Source organism: Stegastes partitus, unplaced genomic scaffold, assembly GCF_000690725.1.
Source record: "Stegastes partitus isolate 25-593 unplaced genomic scaffold, Stegastes_partitus-1.0.2 Scaffold183, whole genome shotgun sequence".
In the NCBI taxonomy this organism is placed as follows: Eukaryota; Metazoa; Chordata; class Actinopteri; family Pomacentridae; genus Stegastes; species Stegastes partitus.
In genome coordinates this window covers 57,503-74,896 of record NW_007577914.1, presented here as the reverse complement: position 1 = coordinate 74,896, position 17,394 = coordinate 57,503, and the positions used below count along the sequence as shown (strand labels likewise).

The window sequence follows — 17,394 nt, the reverse complement described above, 5'->3', positions numbered from 1 at the left end:
TGACAAGGTTGCAAACATAAAGGCTGTCATTAATCCTCCTTCTGACCCTTCAACCTCTGTCCCCTGCTCAGCTGTTTTTGAAAAGTTTGAGCCTGGGCCCTTGTCATTCTTAGATGAGGTGGTCGGACAGATTAGGGCATCAGGCTCTCCTCTAGATGCCATCCCACCTCATCTTTTTCAAGAGTTTTACCCCACTATGGCCCAGACTGTCCTCACCATTATTAATAGCAGCCTGGCTGCTGGTGTTGTTCCTGCTGGTGTTATTTAAACATGCGGTTATTCAACCTCTGCTTAAAAAACCTGGCCTTGACAGCACCTTATGAGCTAATTTTAGACTCATCTCCAAGACGCCTTTTATATCAAAAATCTTGGAGAAGGGGGTCTACCTGCAGCTTCAGTGGTTCTTGGACCACCGCAACATCTTTGAAGTCTTCTAGTCTGGTTTTAGATCACTGCACAACACAGAATCAGCATTACTGAGGGTCAGTAATGATGTCCTTCTGGCTACTGATGCTGGAGATTATGTGGTCCTTGTCCACTGTATCAAATGCTGCTGAATTTAACAGCAGCATTTGATACAGTGGACCACAAGATTCTATTGTCTAGGCTCCAGAACTTGGTGGGGATTCAAGGAGTTGCACTCGACTGGTTTAGGTCATACTTGGTAGGAAGAACCATGTGTGTCAGCATAAATGGTTTTGAATCTACCATGGCTCCAGTGTCCTATGGGGTTCCGCAGGGATCCATTTTAGGGCCCCTCTTGTTTTCGTTGCATCTGCTTCCTTTAGTGTCCATCTTGAAAAAGCATGGCATTTCCTTTCACCTGCATGCTGACGACAGCCAGATTTATCTGCCACTAAAAAAGAATGATGCTTTCTCTATTGAGCCACTTGTGTCATGTCTCTGTGACATAAAGGATTGGATGGCCCTAAGTTTCTTAAACTTTAACAAAAAGAAAACAGAGTTTGTTGTATTTGGGCCGAATGGTTCCAATGGAACGTCCCCAGTTGATTTGGGTGTTTTGGCTAGTTTTTTAAAACCAACTGTTTCTAACCTGGGTTTTAAATTGGACAGTGATTTTAAACTGGATCATCAGGTAAGCTCAACCTTTCTCAATTTGCGTCAGCTTGTTAAAGCGAAACCATTTTTAACAGCTCCACATTTTGAGACAGTATTCCATGCATTTATCACTTCCCGGCTGGATTACTGTAACTCTCTTTATTTTGGAGTCAGCCAGTCGTCTCTCTCACATCTCCAACTGGTCCAAAACGCAGCTGCTCGTCTCCTGGTTGGAGCACATAAGAGAGATCACATTACACTGATTTTAGCTTCACTTCACTGGCTGCCTGTACATTGTAGAGTTCATTTTAAGATTATTTTATTTGTTTTTCAATCCTTACATGGTCTCGCCCCACAGTACCTCTCTGAGCTGATTTCTCTCTATCAGCCAGCCCAGTGCCTCAGATCAGCTGATCAGCTGCTTCTGGAGGTTCCGAGGTCTCGGCAGAAGCTCAGAGGGAACAGAGCCTTTGCAGTCGCAGCTCCAAGGCTCTGGAATTCTTTGCCTCTGCTCATTAGAGAAGCACCATCACATGTAGCTGTCCATTTTTAAAACCCGTCTGAAAACTCATTTTTATGCCCTGGCCTTTGACCCAGCCAGAGACTCCTGTTCTATGGGTTTATTGTTTTTATTGTTGTTATTGTCCTTTAAGGATTTTGTTATAATTTTATTGTATTTTGCATTTTAGATTTATTAAATTGCTTTCTATTTTGTGACATTATTTTATATTAGGGCTGAACAGTTGCTTTAAATATTATTGAAATTGCAATAAGTCCAAGTGCAATACCCAAATCGCAGGAGCTGCAAACTTTTGATAAAGATGAAATGTGCAAACAAAATACTAATACAAAGGAAACATTGTGGTACACAGAGATGCCCAAGACTGCAAATCATATTCTTCAGATGTAAGAGAACAGACTTGTTTAATACAGATCACAGCAATCTCATAATATGTTTTAGATTTACATCAGGCGAAAAGAAATTCAAAAAATTACCATTCCCAGTAAAATCATGACTCATACTGCAACACCTGTTCAGATCACAGTATTTTGCCCAGTGTTTATTCCTGTTGTATATGTTGCCTTCATGCATCCATTTTTATTTGTCTGCAAACAAACTCCCATGTAGTGTTTTTATTGTTAAAATGATACATGTTTATTTTATTTTTAAGAGAGGGTAAACCTTATTAGATTTAAACATATTATAGTGACAGTGCCTGTTTTACTGTCTTTTATTTATTTATTTTTTGTCACGAGCTCCCCATATTAGGTCTTAATCAAAAAATAGTAAAAATTTTTCTTACGCTATAATCAGGTCAATACGATCACATTGATCAATAGATTGCAAATTAGTGTTGTACATTGTGCCAANTTTTGAAACTCATACACGCCTGGACGTCCTCTGTTTGTCCAAGTGTGTAACATCTGTGTTGCTGACAAAAACGGTGGACATTTTGCCCGGTTTAGCCAGAACTTCTCTAACTGCAGCTACAGAGGGTAACTTATTCTCCACTTTCTTCCCACCTCCTCTGCGCTTTGTGACCTTCAATCTTTTTCTTTTTAATAAAGCTTGTTAAATGCCAAGCCTTTCAATCCTACCTTAGTGAATTAATAAACTGACTACCACCAGATGCCAAGAATGACCAGCTACAAAATGTGCAAGGCTACACGGATTTTTGATCAACAATTGTATCCTATTTATCCTAAATAAACAGAATTTAAGACTATTTTAAAAGAACTAATGACTGACTGAAATACTCTTATCCTGCTAATGTTCAGGGCTTTCAAATACACTGGCTCCACCTAAGCCAACAGTGTCCAGTCTTTTTGCTTCAAACCTGCAGTGGTTGAATTTGGTGTTGAGTACATTTTATTGACTTGACGAGTTTATTTGCAGAAACCGACAACTCTGTTTTTGTAGACTTTCAGAAAACATTTTTTTTGTTGTTTGCTTGAGTGACCAATCAATCAAACTGAAGTTGTGCGGATTTGACTCAGTAGAAATGACATGACAAAAATAGAGATAACTTAAGATAACTTAAGGTCCAAGATGGCGCCAGTGTCTGCTGCTCTCCTTGTGGTTTGTTTTTGTTCTGTTTCTGTGCGTTGACACCCTGTATACGGAGTCTCTGCTGGTGTATGAACGTCAGTTTCCTTTAGATCTTCAGTAATGTGAGAGATCTATGGACAGAAAACTTTGCCCCCGCTGCTGTCAGGTGTTCCAGCTCACCTGTTCAGGGTGTCTGCCCCCCTCTTCGTTGCCAAATGCGGCAAGCGCGGTGGCCGGTTGGTGAAGCTGAAGGCTTCCTTGGCATGCTCCTCGTACATTCCCTGGTCAGAATCTGGATTAATCCCTCCATATTGCCCTGGCGTTTCCTGGATCCATCGGACGCCTGCGTAATTACTGAGGCTGGCTCTGATGAGGAATACTCGCCCCGCCGCACCTGCTCTCCTCGGCCCCGCCTGCGTAGGGTGAATCCCCGGAATCTGAGGATGCTCTCCCAGACACACACTTCCTCTGACGCGGCCCTGACTAAGTTCGGCCTAGTGAACGTCCGATCACTGGTGAACAAGACTTTTGTCCTGAGAGATTTCTTTACCTCCCGCCATCTGGATTTCCTCTGCGTGACGGAGACGTGGGCATCCCAGGATGTTCTTATTTTTGCTCCCCATGGAAGTCTGGTCGAGGAGGAGGAACGGCGTCTGTTTTTATAAATGGTTTTAGTTGCAAACAACACTGCGTTTTATCCTTATACACCAGCTTTGAACTGACTTCATTCGAGGTGGGTCGTTCTGACCCAGTCCTCTGCGCCGTCATCTACAGACCTCCTAAATACATCGAAGACTTTGTGACCAATTTCTCTGGCTTTCTGGCTGGAATCATGGCTCATTTTGATCGAGTCCTTATTGTTGGGGATTTCGATATTCATGTGTGACGTCCCGATAAGCCTGTACTGAAGGACTTTTTAGAGATCATTGACTCTTTTAATCTTGTGCAGAGTGTGTCTGGTGCTACACATGAAAATGGATGCACACTAGACCTCATCCTCTCATATGGTTTGTCTGTGTTTAATGTAGAGATCTGTGACATTGTCATTTCAGATCACATGCCTACAGTGTTTGAAGCTGAACTCAAATGTGCCACAGTTAAATCCGCCGCTCTTCCATGGCGCTGCAGGATTTTTACCCCTTCCACTGTCAATCAGTTTTCTGTTGCTTTTCGACAGCTCTCTCTCCCCTCTACCTCCTTTTCCACTGATGTGGAGGGACTGAGCTCCTGGTTTCATTCTTCCTGCAGCAACATATTGGACTCTGTGGCTCCATTAAAGACAGTAAAGCCTCGAGCTAAACAGAACCCTGGTTCACTGTACCCAGTCAGCTAGGAGGGAATGCAGGAAGGCTGAGTGCAGCTGGAAGAAGGAAAAACTGCAGGTCTCACTCCAAATCCTAAAGAAATGCTGGCATCTCTACCAGGACACTGTTAAAGAGACAAAGAAAGAACATCTGTCTAACATTATCTCTCTAATCGGCATAACCCCAGAGTGCTGTTTAAACTAATAGACTCTGTCTTTAATGCTCCACAGTCTGCCTCTTTGGAGGCTTCATCTGAGATGTGCAATACTTTTCTGCAATTTTTTAGTGACAAGGTTGCAAACATAAAGGCTGTCATTAATCCTCCTTCTGACCCTTCAACCTCTGTCCCCTGCTCAGCTGTTTTTGAAAAGTTTGAGCCTGTGCCCTTGTCATTCTTAGATGATCAAAAAATAGTAAAAATTTTTCTTACGCTATAATCAGGTCAATACGATCACATTGATCAATAGATTGCAAATTAGTGTTGTACATTGTGCCAAGTTTAACTTTCTGCCTTCAAATGGCTCAGATGTAACTCTATACTGCGGCTTCCTCTAGAATATACCGCAATATATTGCACTCACTCCACTATTCTCTGCACCCTGAGCACACCAGCTCACCTACAACTCTATTCAAATTCTCAAAAATGGCTTCATGCTAAACAATGACAAGCTGTGATTTTGGAATAATACTGCCATACGTGTTCTACTTGTAAAACAATTCTGAAGAATAATTCATCATTGACCAATCGAGCCAATGAGTTGAAGGAATTAGTTTCTTAAGTTTATTACATATAAAATGCTTAAAGTCTAAATTTATGTTTTTAAAGCTGTCATTAGTGCACTGCAGTTTCAAGATGGAAATACTCAGCAATGGCACTGACTGCTTAATTCACCCATGGTATGTGTATTAAAAGGGATATGGAAGTGAAACAAGACTGTCTGAACAAGCCATTGGCTCAGTCATGGTAGCTTAGAATAAGCAGATACAGCGTAGATACAAAACTGGGTCAGGTCACAGAGGATTTGTTCTCTGAATAGGTAAGACTTGGATTTTGAGGCAGTTTAAAGGTGCATTAGATCAGCGCTGGAGAATGCTGCTGTAGACTCATGATGGCACAGAATGATACCCACTGCAGAGTCTAGTGATATAATTCAGTATCAGACCGTATCAGTATCAGGAACCAAGAGGCAACATCTGAGGCTGAGAAATGAATCCAACATGGAAGCCAATAGTATGTGTCTGCAGAGCCTCAAACAGCCACTTGAGGCTGACCCCAAAGGTGAGTCAACCCCCACAGACCCACATGATAAAATGCATGACTTCACAGCAGAAAAAAGACATGTTTACAGCCTGGTACAAAAGAGTTTTGGTCTCTGTAGCTAATTCTCTGTTCATGACGACCCTTCTCATGGTGAATTGTGACACAACTTTATACAACTGTATTGTATTACTGCTTGAAGTATAATTAGGGGGGTGGCTGTCTACTACTACTGATACTGAGCTTTAAACTCGATTTTCAGGAAACCTGGGTGATGTCACTGAGGCTTTGTCCATTTTTTTTATACAGTCTATATGAGGAGCGCTCACCCCACTTCCCTGTGTATGTACAACTATAACTATGTCATGAATTTTCCAAAACAGAGGTGACATCACTGTGCTATTTCTGGTGTGACACCATGGCCGAACTAAACCACCTCAGAATTATTCTGAGTCTGCACAGTCTGCACAAAATGTATTGCAGCAGGAAGAGATTGTCGCTTTCCGGTAAGCAATCATGACACATTTTCAAACTGTGAAGCCGGCGTCAAGAGGGGAGTACTGAACTGCTGATTAACAGATGAGGGGGGGGGTGTTTGATCTGTGGAGAGGTTGGCATGAGACTCTTAGATGTGCAGGAAATTGACTAAAACGCAAACAAAGCCCTCATGTTATTGTTCACTTGGCAACAGATGCGAGGAAGTGAGCGCGAGACTCTGGAGATTGCTCCTTCAGTTCTTTCTGTGTGGAAATTAATTTTGCGGTTATTAGATTTGTATCAGCAGTAAATCTGTAGTGTGTTTACTGCAGAACTTAACTCACCTCTTGGAAGAATGAAATCAGATCTTCTCCATTCTGTAACGTCATTTGTAGGTGCAATACTCATGTCTACAGTTCTACAATTTCATTTCGCAGACACTTTTATCCAAAGCGACGAACATCTGAGAGCAGATACAACACAAACAAGGATCTGGCCAAGAGAAAACAATTTGGATAAGTGCCATAGAACAAGTTCAAGTGTGTTAGTGCATTGATACCAATAGCAGGCTGTGAGGGAGGTAATAGGAATTTTTGTTTGTTTGTTTTTTTGTTGTTTTGGTTTCAGTCTGTCAAGTGCAAAGGTGTTCATTGAAGAGTTGGGTCTTTAGTCTTTTCTTAAAGACTGAGAGGGAATCAGCAGATTGAACAGAGTTTGGTAATTCGTTCCACCACCACGGAGCCACGGGGGAGAAGAGTCTAGCTATCGACCTCGGGCCCTGTTGTGGTGGTTGTATCAGGCAGTCTTTGTTGGTTGAGCGTAGTAAGTGGGAGGGAGTGTAGACCTGAATGAGAGAGTTCATTGTAGTTTTGTGGGCAAGTGTCAGAGTTTTGAAATTGATGCAGGCAGCAACGTGGAAGCCAGTGAAGCGATCTGAACAGCAGGGTGACGTTCTGTTTTTGGCTGGTTGAAAACCAGACGTGCTGCTGCATTCTAGATCATCTGCAAAGGTTTGACCGTGGATGCAGGGAGGCCTACCAGTAAGGAGTTGCAGTAGTCAATGCGTGATATTATGAGAGCCTGGTCCCAGAGTTGTGCTGCATGTTCAGACAAGAAAGGTCTGATCTTCCTGATGTTGTACATGGTGAATCGACACGACCGAGCAACAGAGGCCACATGAGCTTTGAAGGTTAGTTGGTCATCAATCATGACCCCCAGGTTTCTGGCAGACTCTGTGGGTTTAAATTGGGTTGAACCAAGCTGGATATTTACTTCTTGTTTTAGAGAGGGACTGGCTGGGATGACAATCAGCTCAGTCTTAGAGAGGTTGAGCTGATGGTGGCGTTTTTTCATCCATGTTGAGATGTCTGCATGTATGGCAATTGTGTTTTTCAAATTCTCTAAGAGTCATTTAAAATGCTTTGTATTGTTCAATAGTTTATTTCTACAATAGAGAATGTAAAACATTTAAACTGTAGTCTACACTTTTGCAGGGTTGTCTAGATTCTTTTCTGTTATGAGACAAAGCAAAGCCTAATGAAAAAAATATTACAATAGACACAATTTCAACCTACATTTTTTAAAATTTCATTTTAATATTCACATCATTAAAACTGCAGATTTCCCAGAAATAAACATGTCTGTAACAATAAAAGCAAAAACTGATGAGATAAAAAACAAGCTTGTCTTTTTGAATAATGGCTCACGCTCACAGCTGGATGCCTTCCAAGACATTGTGTCTGTTTTAATAAGTCATGGCTTCATCTAAGAGAAGGATGAGAACAGTGGAACACTTTGGATGTGATCCAAGTGAAAAGCACTCCAGTGGTTTTATTAAATAAAAATAGCAATGCAACAATGGAATCAAAAATGTAACTTAACAAAAAGTAGAATGGATTAGCAGTTTAATTAAAAAAACAAACAAACAGACAAAAACTTAAGTATAAAGGTAAAAGCATTATGAGGAATTATCAAAGTGGTAAATTGCTGATGCATCAACATCTAAGCTGTATTTGAACATCTTCTAATTATTTAGTTATAGTACTAAATAGTATTTGGTTATATTAGGGTAAAAACAAACAAACAAAAAATAACTCAAGGATCACATGAAAACTGCTTATTTCCATTTCTAAAACTGAATGGCAGAATTCTGTTAATGAAAGTAAAATGAGATCATATATGTTTGAAGTTTTTACTCTAAAACAATACAATGACTATCTTGTGTTGAATATGAAATCTTAGTATGGAAAGTAATATGCAATGAAAACTTTAAGTTAAATTTAGTGTAGTAAAATGTTTTTTTATCTGAGTGGTAGTGGAGTAAAGCCGTTGCTCATGTGTCAGGAGTTTCTGGTCAATTTACCCACATTTCACCCCTTAAGACAATCAGAGCAAAATCTGATCTAGATGTTCTGTGGTGATTATGGACATGTTTTACTGTGTGTTTTGGACCCTGCTGTTTTTCTTATGTGTTCGGTTGGTTGTGCAACTCATTTTCAGGTTGGGCGGGGCTGGTCGGAGGAGGACGCTCCCTCGCTGGCACAGCTGTGGCTCATTGCCTCAGTCAGCGGACAGGTTAAAGCCACTGCTCACCTGGACTCCTGTGCCAGACGACTGTGAACACCACAAGTGGTACATTCAGGCCGTCTAGCTGCAGTTTCTAGCACATGTGCGTATTGCTAAGCTATCTCGAGTCACAAGTAACCGTTGTTGTCTTCTCTTTGTTCTCCAGTGTCTCCTCCACCGGTCTGCGGGTCCAGCCGTCCGCCCCCCACGCCAGCCTTACCCACCACGAGAGCACAAGACGGGCACGAAGAATCTCTACACGAGCACCTGCACAGGAAATCATCCTCCTGCACCACCGCTATGATCAGCGCACCCACCCTGGATTCCTCACCTGCCTCCTGTGCTCCACACCCCCCAGATTCCCTTAATAAACCTGTTTTTCCCCCTTCATCCCGTCTCCTCTTTTGTTTTGGGTCCCACCGTATGCTGAGCGGCTCTCAGCCATACCAAGTTCAGCCAACATTCAGTAATGTTATCGGCATCACATCCAGTTTTAAACATCTCGAGCTCCTAGCAGACTCGGGGGGGCAGCTTTGATAGATTCAGAGATGTTTGTTACTGACAAGTTAAATGAGGATGGTTATCATTATCATGCCACTGTCCAGATCACTTTTGAGACACAGTATCCGAGCGTTGTTAAACATGCCAGCTATTGAGGCTAATGTTCACTACAGATATTAAAATTCACAAACATTTTCTCATCCAGACTCATTCAGCCCTGCTTTATTGCATTTTTTCCCCTTACTGCTAAATATTGTTGGTGTTACAGCAAGTTGTAGCACCACAGTTTGCTGCCTCTGGCCTGATCATCTTAATAATATCCTTTAATCTTGCAATGTTTCCTGAGATTAGAGAGTTTCTCTTAATGTGCATGATGCAACCCCATTTCAAAACTCCTGTTTTGTGAGCCCGACTTAAAAGTGACAGTTTCACAAAAAAAGAGAGAAAAACTACAGCAAAGCATCTTATGTAAAAGGACACTTGATAGCTCCACACCTTTGCAGTAATCTCCTGAATAAAACATCTGCAACACACAAACACATCTCACGAAAAAAATTTGGATGGCAGTCTGGTTCCACTGTTGGTGCTTCACCCACATGTACTTGAAGGCATCAGTGTATCTTCGTGTTAAGTACAGAATCCATCAAAGAGTGGTAGATTTACATGACAGACACTTGTGGTGAAAAAAAGGGAGTGGGAGGACTGAAAGAAGCCGCTGAGCATCCCTCGCTGTCAGTAAAGATCAGTGACAGCGTGACAAATTGTAGAATTTGAAGGAATTACTGAATCCAATCATGACAAGGTTCAATTGAAACATTGAAATCCTTCTCATTGAAACACTTCAAAATAAAAATGCCACACTGGAACACAAAGTAATCTCTGTCCCACCACTTAAAATCCTCTCTCTTTTTAAGTATAATAAATTATGGTAGCAGATACATGTGCATTCATATTTGTCCTGGATTTGTTGACATTTTTAAAACTATGCACAGTGAATGCTGGCCTCAGCTATTGCCTGCATGTTTGCAGCTTTGGAATCACAGCAGCAGCACACGGAGCAGCACAGACATTGTGCAGACTGTAATTGAACTCTAATCTATAAACCACAGTTGGGAAACAAACAGCAATTCTATCTGACCCTGAATGCTTCAGAGCAGCTTAACAAAAACAAACCAACATTCTGCAGTGTCGCACCAGCTTCTTTTATTCTCTCTCTCTCTCTGTAGCTTAGCTTTATAGCTTTCGCCTTTAAAGATGAATGGATAGCCTTTGGCTTTCAAATCCAGGCGGACACATGACTCCTACAGTACAGCTGAACCAAACACCAATACATCATTTGTCAGTCTAATTGCAGAAGTTTACAGTCTGAGCCCTGGAGCTGCAGCTGATTGTTGCAGTTGAGGAAAAAGTTGATTTAATAGGAATAAATACACAATAGGTCTCAGATGTGACTGATTTCCACATTGTGTATCTTTACATGTCAGCCCTTCTAGTCGTGTGGTGCTTTGTACTGGTAGATTTTAATGCAGTGGTGCATGCTGTCTGACACGGCTAGTTGACCCTCAGGTAGCAGTGTCAGGCCACGAGGACTACTCAAGCCCTGGTTTACTATCGGCCACCCCATTCCCTGAGCAGGATATAACAGGACTCTGTGCTGCTCCCCCCAGTCTGCTACCAGAACATTACCATCTGTATCTATACAAATACCCCAGGGGCAGGCCAGGACCGGCCCCATCCCAGCACATACACCCAGAACTCTCACTGTATTCCAGCCTGGCTCCAAGACTTTGATGCAAGGCACTCGACCTGTTTCGTTGCCCCTCTCGGACACGGCTATCATGCCTGAGGTCAAGCAAGCTGCCACTAAGTACGGTCGGTGGAATCCGGTCACCACTGTGCGCTCAAGACGGGAGCCTGTCTTAGTTTCAAGCTTCAGGGCAATGAGGGTACCTTTCCGGATATCAGCTACCAAGAACTCATCTAGCCTGGTTACAGTCACACCTCTGGGAGCTTCCAGTTCATCCTTTGCAGAGCCCAACCCAGACCCTCCAAAGGTCTGGAGCAGGCGACCGTGGCGGCTGAACACGAGCAGGGCTCTTTCTGCTGCACAGCTAAGTGCAATCAGACCCTTGGCATTGACAGCAATGTCAAAGTAGTTTCGACATCGTCTGGCTGAACCATCAGCAGTCGGGGAGGTCACTTGCTGGAGGACATTTCCGCGAGGGTCAGTCACCTGTTTCAGAGTGCAAATTTAGTTTTAACCTCATAGACATCTTCACACACATACTGCAGATTGTACAGGCTCAACATAACACATACCTGAACTCGTGCATTTCCACAGTCCACTATAAAGAGTTGGCCCTGTGGTGTTGCATGGATGCCGCTTGGCAGGGTAAGGTCAGCCCGACCCGAACCCTGCTTTCCAAACTGTCCAATGAGAGGGACGTCTCTGGGGTTGAATAGTGAGAAGGACGGGTCACTCTCCTCCTCTAACTCCACCAGTGCTGCCTCTCCTCTTTCTCCTCTGCCCCTTTTTGGATCATGAGAGGAACCATCTATGACTGACATGGATAAAGACCGAGCCACAAGGTGTTGTTTTGATCCAGCTGCTGCAACTTTTTTCTGTGGCTGGTGCAAAATATTCTGATCTCTATATGTTGGGTAGGAGAGGGTCTGCCCCATGTCAGAAACCCGAGATCCCCTATTGAGAGCTGGCAAAGTGGAGGTGGCGCTCAACATGGAGTTGAAGTTCTTGCATTTAACCTTCCACACTCCATGCTCATTGGTCGCACCACTGATCAATGGGCGTGTCTTGTGTGTCAAGTCCACTGCAGATTTTGATAGGCGACAACTGTAGTTCAAAGAGCCCCTGTTCAGATTGTAGTCATGAGACGGGCTGACGATGAAAGTATAGCTGGAGTCGAGGCTGTCTGTCGGCGATGGTGCTCGGCCAGAGTCACCAAGCGTTGCCAGAGAGTGTTCATCTGAAGACTGGCTGAGGCGAGAGTGAGGTCGGCCCCTGGAGGTAAGGTCGAGGCAGCTTTGACTGGCCAGAGAGTCCCTTGGAGTCATCCTCGGAGATGCAAGAGCACTGTTGCCATACCTCAATAGTCTACTACTGGATTCTTTGTTCACTTTTCCTCTATCTCCATTCTGGCTGTCTAAACTCAAGCAGTGACCCAGCTTAGCATTCTCCCATCTTCGCTCAGGTGAGGGGGATGGCATCCTAGTGGAGGCCACAGAAAGCAATTTCCTCTGATTTCTGGGAGAGCATTGTTTTCCATTATTGTTCATCTTGTACACCTGGTCCTTACCTTCAGTATCCATGTTTTTAAGCACAGTAGGGACAGCCAGAAATATATTTTCCCCTTGTGGCTGGAAGGAACCTGATTCCATGTCGTCATCCTGGGATGATTCCCACTCAGACTGTTCACACTTTGGAAGCCAGCGTTTTATCTTTGCTTCAGAGAGCTTTTGTTCCTCCTCTGTCCCCAGATCACTCCTGTTAGAGAGGCTGATCTTTCTGACAACCCTCCCTGTTGGTGAGGTCCAGTCTTGTCCTTGGATACTCTTCTCTCTTCCAGAATCTTGATGGTTCGGGTCTTCAGACTGGATCTCCTGTGAATGGAGAGCACACATCTGTCCCTGTGGCCCGCAACTTCCAACTTGCAGGCACAGGTTTTGTTCTTGCACCCGCATGTCTCCAAAGGTGACAGCATTGGGTTGTGGGCTGGGTTTGAAGTTCACTTTCTTTAGGGAAACTGAGATTTCCCAAGGCTGCAGGAACTCTGCAACCTCCTTTAGCAGCAGGTTCTGGTTTGGCCCACTTTCATTCAGAACTGATTGGCCAGCATCCTGAACCCGCTGCTGAAGCTGAGCCAGTTTACGCAGCCTTTGGTCCAGCAGGGACTGACTGACTCGGGCAGCTGCTGTGTTTTCCCTATGTACCTGCTCCAAGTGCTGCTGAGTGTCCCGATGGTCCTGCTCCACCCTCTCCAGCAGGCGGCGCTCTTCCCTGCGTGCTCCCAGAATGGCTCGTTCCACACATCGTTTCACAGATTCAGTTTCAGTTGCATGATGTTCTTGAAGGCGACGCAGCTCAGACTCTGCCTGGGCAAGGTCGCACCGGGCCTGTGTTATCCAGCAGGGAGGGGATGGACCATCTGACTGACAATCAGGACTGTGGGCTGGGATAGGAGAGGTGGGGTTGCTACCCAAAGAAGCTCCCACAAACATCATGGATGGATAGATCTTTACTCTTCTAGCATTCAGTTCGAGTTCCTACAGGAAGAAGATAAAGGATCACATTAAAATATGAACATAATAAAGGCCTTTTGAAGAATGATATGTCAGGTAATTAAGATTATAACACGATATTAAAAACCAGTCTGTACATAAAATAATTTCATTGTTATGCTGTAAAGGACTGTTCCAAGTTTCCTTGCTGTGGGGCAATGGTGCTTTTCTCTTTTGCCATGCTTTCATGCTGACAAACTGAGAGGCCCAGTCAGCAAATTGCCAATTATCCACTGATTGTCCATAAAGTAGACGCACAAGCAAGACATGGCAATATTTCACACCACAAAGCTCGACAGAAAAAGATGTTTGACCTATGCAGATTGAGGGAGTCAACACATTGGGCTCAGCCAAGCAATTTGCCAGCAAACATGACAACTGATCCGAAAGATTTACAAGTGAATTTATTGTTAACAATAAAATAACAGATTTTAAGTTCCATATTTGGTTTTAGCAGTGGGTATTATTTCAGTTTCAGTATCAATATACTTATGCAGGTATCGTACTGAAGTCACTGTTCATTAGTGTTCCCATATTGAGAAATTCAAAAGCAAAATCAACCAGATGCTCAGATAGTCTCACCTAAATAACTCTCCCCCTAAAGTTAGGAAAAAGAATAGCACTTATTTGCACAACTTTATATTATATCTTATTCATTCAACATCCTGAGGACATTCAATGTGAGAAAAACTTCAGTTTTAAGCATTGCTGTCTGTGAGCCAAACTGATTCAACACTTAATAGTTTCCTGCATATTTTTCCACAGACAGGAACTAGCAAACTAAATCCTCTAGGTGTTTTACCTTCAGTATGAAACATACACAACAAATTATCGTACTTCATGTTTTGCAGTATATATTTTGGAACCATTTAAATAAGAAAACTAATATCTACTGAGTGAACCCATCAATTTATGCTCTATTCATGTGCATACTTTGCAGTTGACTTTATGCTCTTTTTAAATAAAGTGTGCTTTGTAAGCCATCTCTACTTTAAAATGGGAGGTAACAGGTGACACAGTAGATTCATAAGTAATGGTGAGTTTGGCTGCTCATAAATAGCCCTTTTAAAATATAGTTACAGTAAATATTTACTTAAAAATGAATCTGAACGTGTTTGAGGTATATTTTTAAGGCTGTATCTGCTGCTGTAGCATATTGTCTGTTGCATCTAACAGTAAGAGAGAGACAACCAAAAATGAAACACTTCACGACAATGAAAACGTCCATCATCAGACACGGTTTTCTTAATGTGTAAAAGCGTGGCAGACCGAAATCCTGAATCCAGCGCGCTCTAATCCAGTCTGGCAAAGGTGACTGAGCAAACCACCTTTTTTTCTTTTTTTTTAACTATTTGCACCAAATAGGCGTGCTGTTAGCTCACTGCCAATCGAACAGCTACTTGCGGAAAGGTGATACAGATATGAAGGGAGGCCATGAGAGAGACGAGGTTGTGGGCAGAGACAAGTAGCACAGAGGAGGAAGAAAGTTTGGAGTTGTGCACCGAGAAAAATCTATTAGCATTTCAAATGGCAGCAGACAGCCAGAAGCATCCAGAGTGAGGGCGAGAGTGGGAGGTAAGGAGAGAGCCTGAGTGTCAACACAACAGTACTTCTCAGTTCCCCAGCTCTGTGAATAGACCCCGCTTTGATATTTTATTCATGAGCTGAACAAAGTGATGCGGAGACGTGGCAGTGAAAGATGTCTGTCCTCTGTGTGATGTATTGTGATAACGCTGGAACCCCAGGGAGCCGTCAGATAATAAACAGAAAGTAGCATTTATATCAAGCAAACGTCAGGAAATTTATGGCCTTGAACAAGTTTTTATTTTTTTTTTCCATATATAGGAACTTAAACAGTTGCCAGTTTACCGCATAAATACTATATAATCCTTACTTGATGTTATGTGTGAATCTTAAAAGTAAAAACAAGCTGCTTTAACAAAAAAGAATGTAACACAGTCCGAAATACGCAACACAATCTGAAATAAGTGAGTAGATTAAGAGTGTAATAAGCATTGGGCCTACTTTTGATACTCAACTATCAGCTTTTACTTACATACAGCCTCAATAAGTAGCAGCAAATAGTAGCGGAGATTTTTATTTCCTCCCTCAAATTCTGTCTTAAAGAGTCAGTTTTTCAGTGTTGTTATATTTAAGTGTAATGAAATTGAATGAAAAACACAGTTGCAGCTGGTAACTGTGTTGTCAGTGTAAATGTAAGCATAAATAGCATCATTATAAGTTAAAAAAAAAAAGGTATGTCATATATCTCATTACAAACATGCAGATTCAAAAAAAAAAAAAAAAAAAGGTATGTCATATATCTCATTACAAACATGCAGATTCTACAGTTATTTCAGTAAAAGGGGAAAAAGGGGGGAAAAAAAGTATCATAGTGTCATTTATACCACAATCTATCCAGCGCTAAATGATGACAGACTGCAGTAGATTATTTAGTATTAAGAAAATCACAGTACAGTTGATTTTCAATTGCTGATTAAGAATAAAACAAAAGTGTTTGATGATTATTTTTTGCATTCTTCATTTTCACTTTTTTTAGTAATGATGCAAATGGGATTAATGTGCGGCTCTGATGGTAACGTATAGATGGACACGTTCTGTATATCAGACTTATCTGTGTGGACTTTACTAGCAGCTAACAGGTCTGAGTTACAGCTGTTGCTCCATTTGGGGACAAAAATATTCGACGGGAAGAAAATGAAAGCTCAAAATCAAACGGAAGGAGAAGCTATTATTTTCTCTCTGTTTGAAATACCAGTGGGGATGTCAGCTATTAAACAGAACCTCCAAACCCTCCTTTAATTAAATATTAATCATAAAAGCAACTTAACCTGCAGAGACAGACTTTAACCATAAACCTACTGGGTAGCATTTGCTTTTAATTAGTGTCTTTAAACACAGCTTAAACTTCTAATCAAATCTAATATGCTTAGCACTGTGGGTAATCATTTTTCTCAGCTTTATTTCTTGCTCTTGGATTGACGTCCATGTATTTTAAATCTAATATTCTGCATCCGTTCCATCTAATATCTTTTTTTTTTTTTTTCATTTACCTTTCAGTGATGTCGGATAATTCAGTGCTTTGGTTGCGCTGCTCAGAATTTAAGTCTGGATGAAGTTCCATTTGAGTGTTTTTGTTCTTTGTAGCTTGTTAACCCTTTATAGGGCACTCCTTGAAATACTTGGAAAATGAAAATTTAAACCCTATGGTGTTATTGAAGGATAGTTCAAAATATTTTTACTTTTGTGACTTAAAATTCAAGATAAATAAAGTTACCACATGTGGTAATTTGCCCGTCTATTGTTTAAAAAAAAAGGGAATTTATAATAAATAAAGGAATAAGTAACAAACTGCAAAAAACATTTATTTAGAAACATTTTAGCTTGAGGTAATGCTACTTACACAGCCAGTAACAAAGTATTTATAAAGTGCTTGGCAAGTTCATTTAGTAACATTTGTCTTGGGGTAGTGGTATTGACACTAATCTCAAAAAATAAATGAAAGTGGAGTTCAATGCAAACCAGTAACAAGCGTTCATAAAGTACCTGGAACATTTGTTTAGTGACATTTTTTGTAAGGTAGTGATATTGGCACTAGTATAAAAAACAAATCAAAGTGCACATGGTTGTTCAACCTCAAGGACAGGAACAGGGTGGACATATTGAACGTCTAAGGAAGTATATGGTCACTTGCCCCATAAAGGGTTAAACCCTCCTTTTGTCCTTTTGTGGAGTGTTGGATAAGCAGAAACACCTTTAATAAAGAGGAAATGCTTCATTAGCGCTTCGTGCATTGGTGCTTTGTTTGTGGAGGTTTGGTCTTGAGGTAAACTTGGATTTATTTCAGAATGAGAATGAGCCAA

General features: G+C 41.8%; 1 long non-coding RNA gene and 1 pseudogene across 1 annotated transcript; both read left to right on the top strand.

Annotated features, from left to right (window-relative positions):
- The window catches only part of LOC103356096 (uncharacterized), a 7,913-nt pseudogene extending 3,918 nt beyond the window's left edge, over positions 1-3,995 (top strand).
- A 3,305-nt stretch (positions 3,996-7,300) lies between these two features.
- LOC103356080 (uncharacterized) lies at positions 7,301-9,094 on the top strand. Its single transcript, XR_520124.1, has 3 exons — positions 7,301-7,337; positions 8,648-8,779; positions 8,880-9,094. It is a non-coding gene; the product is annotated as an uncharacterized LOC103356080 (long non-coding RNA).
- The last annotated feature ends 8,300 nt before the right edge of the window (positions 9,095-17,394 follow it).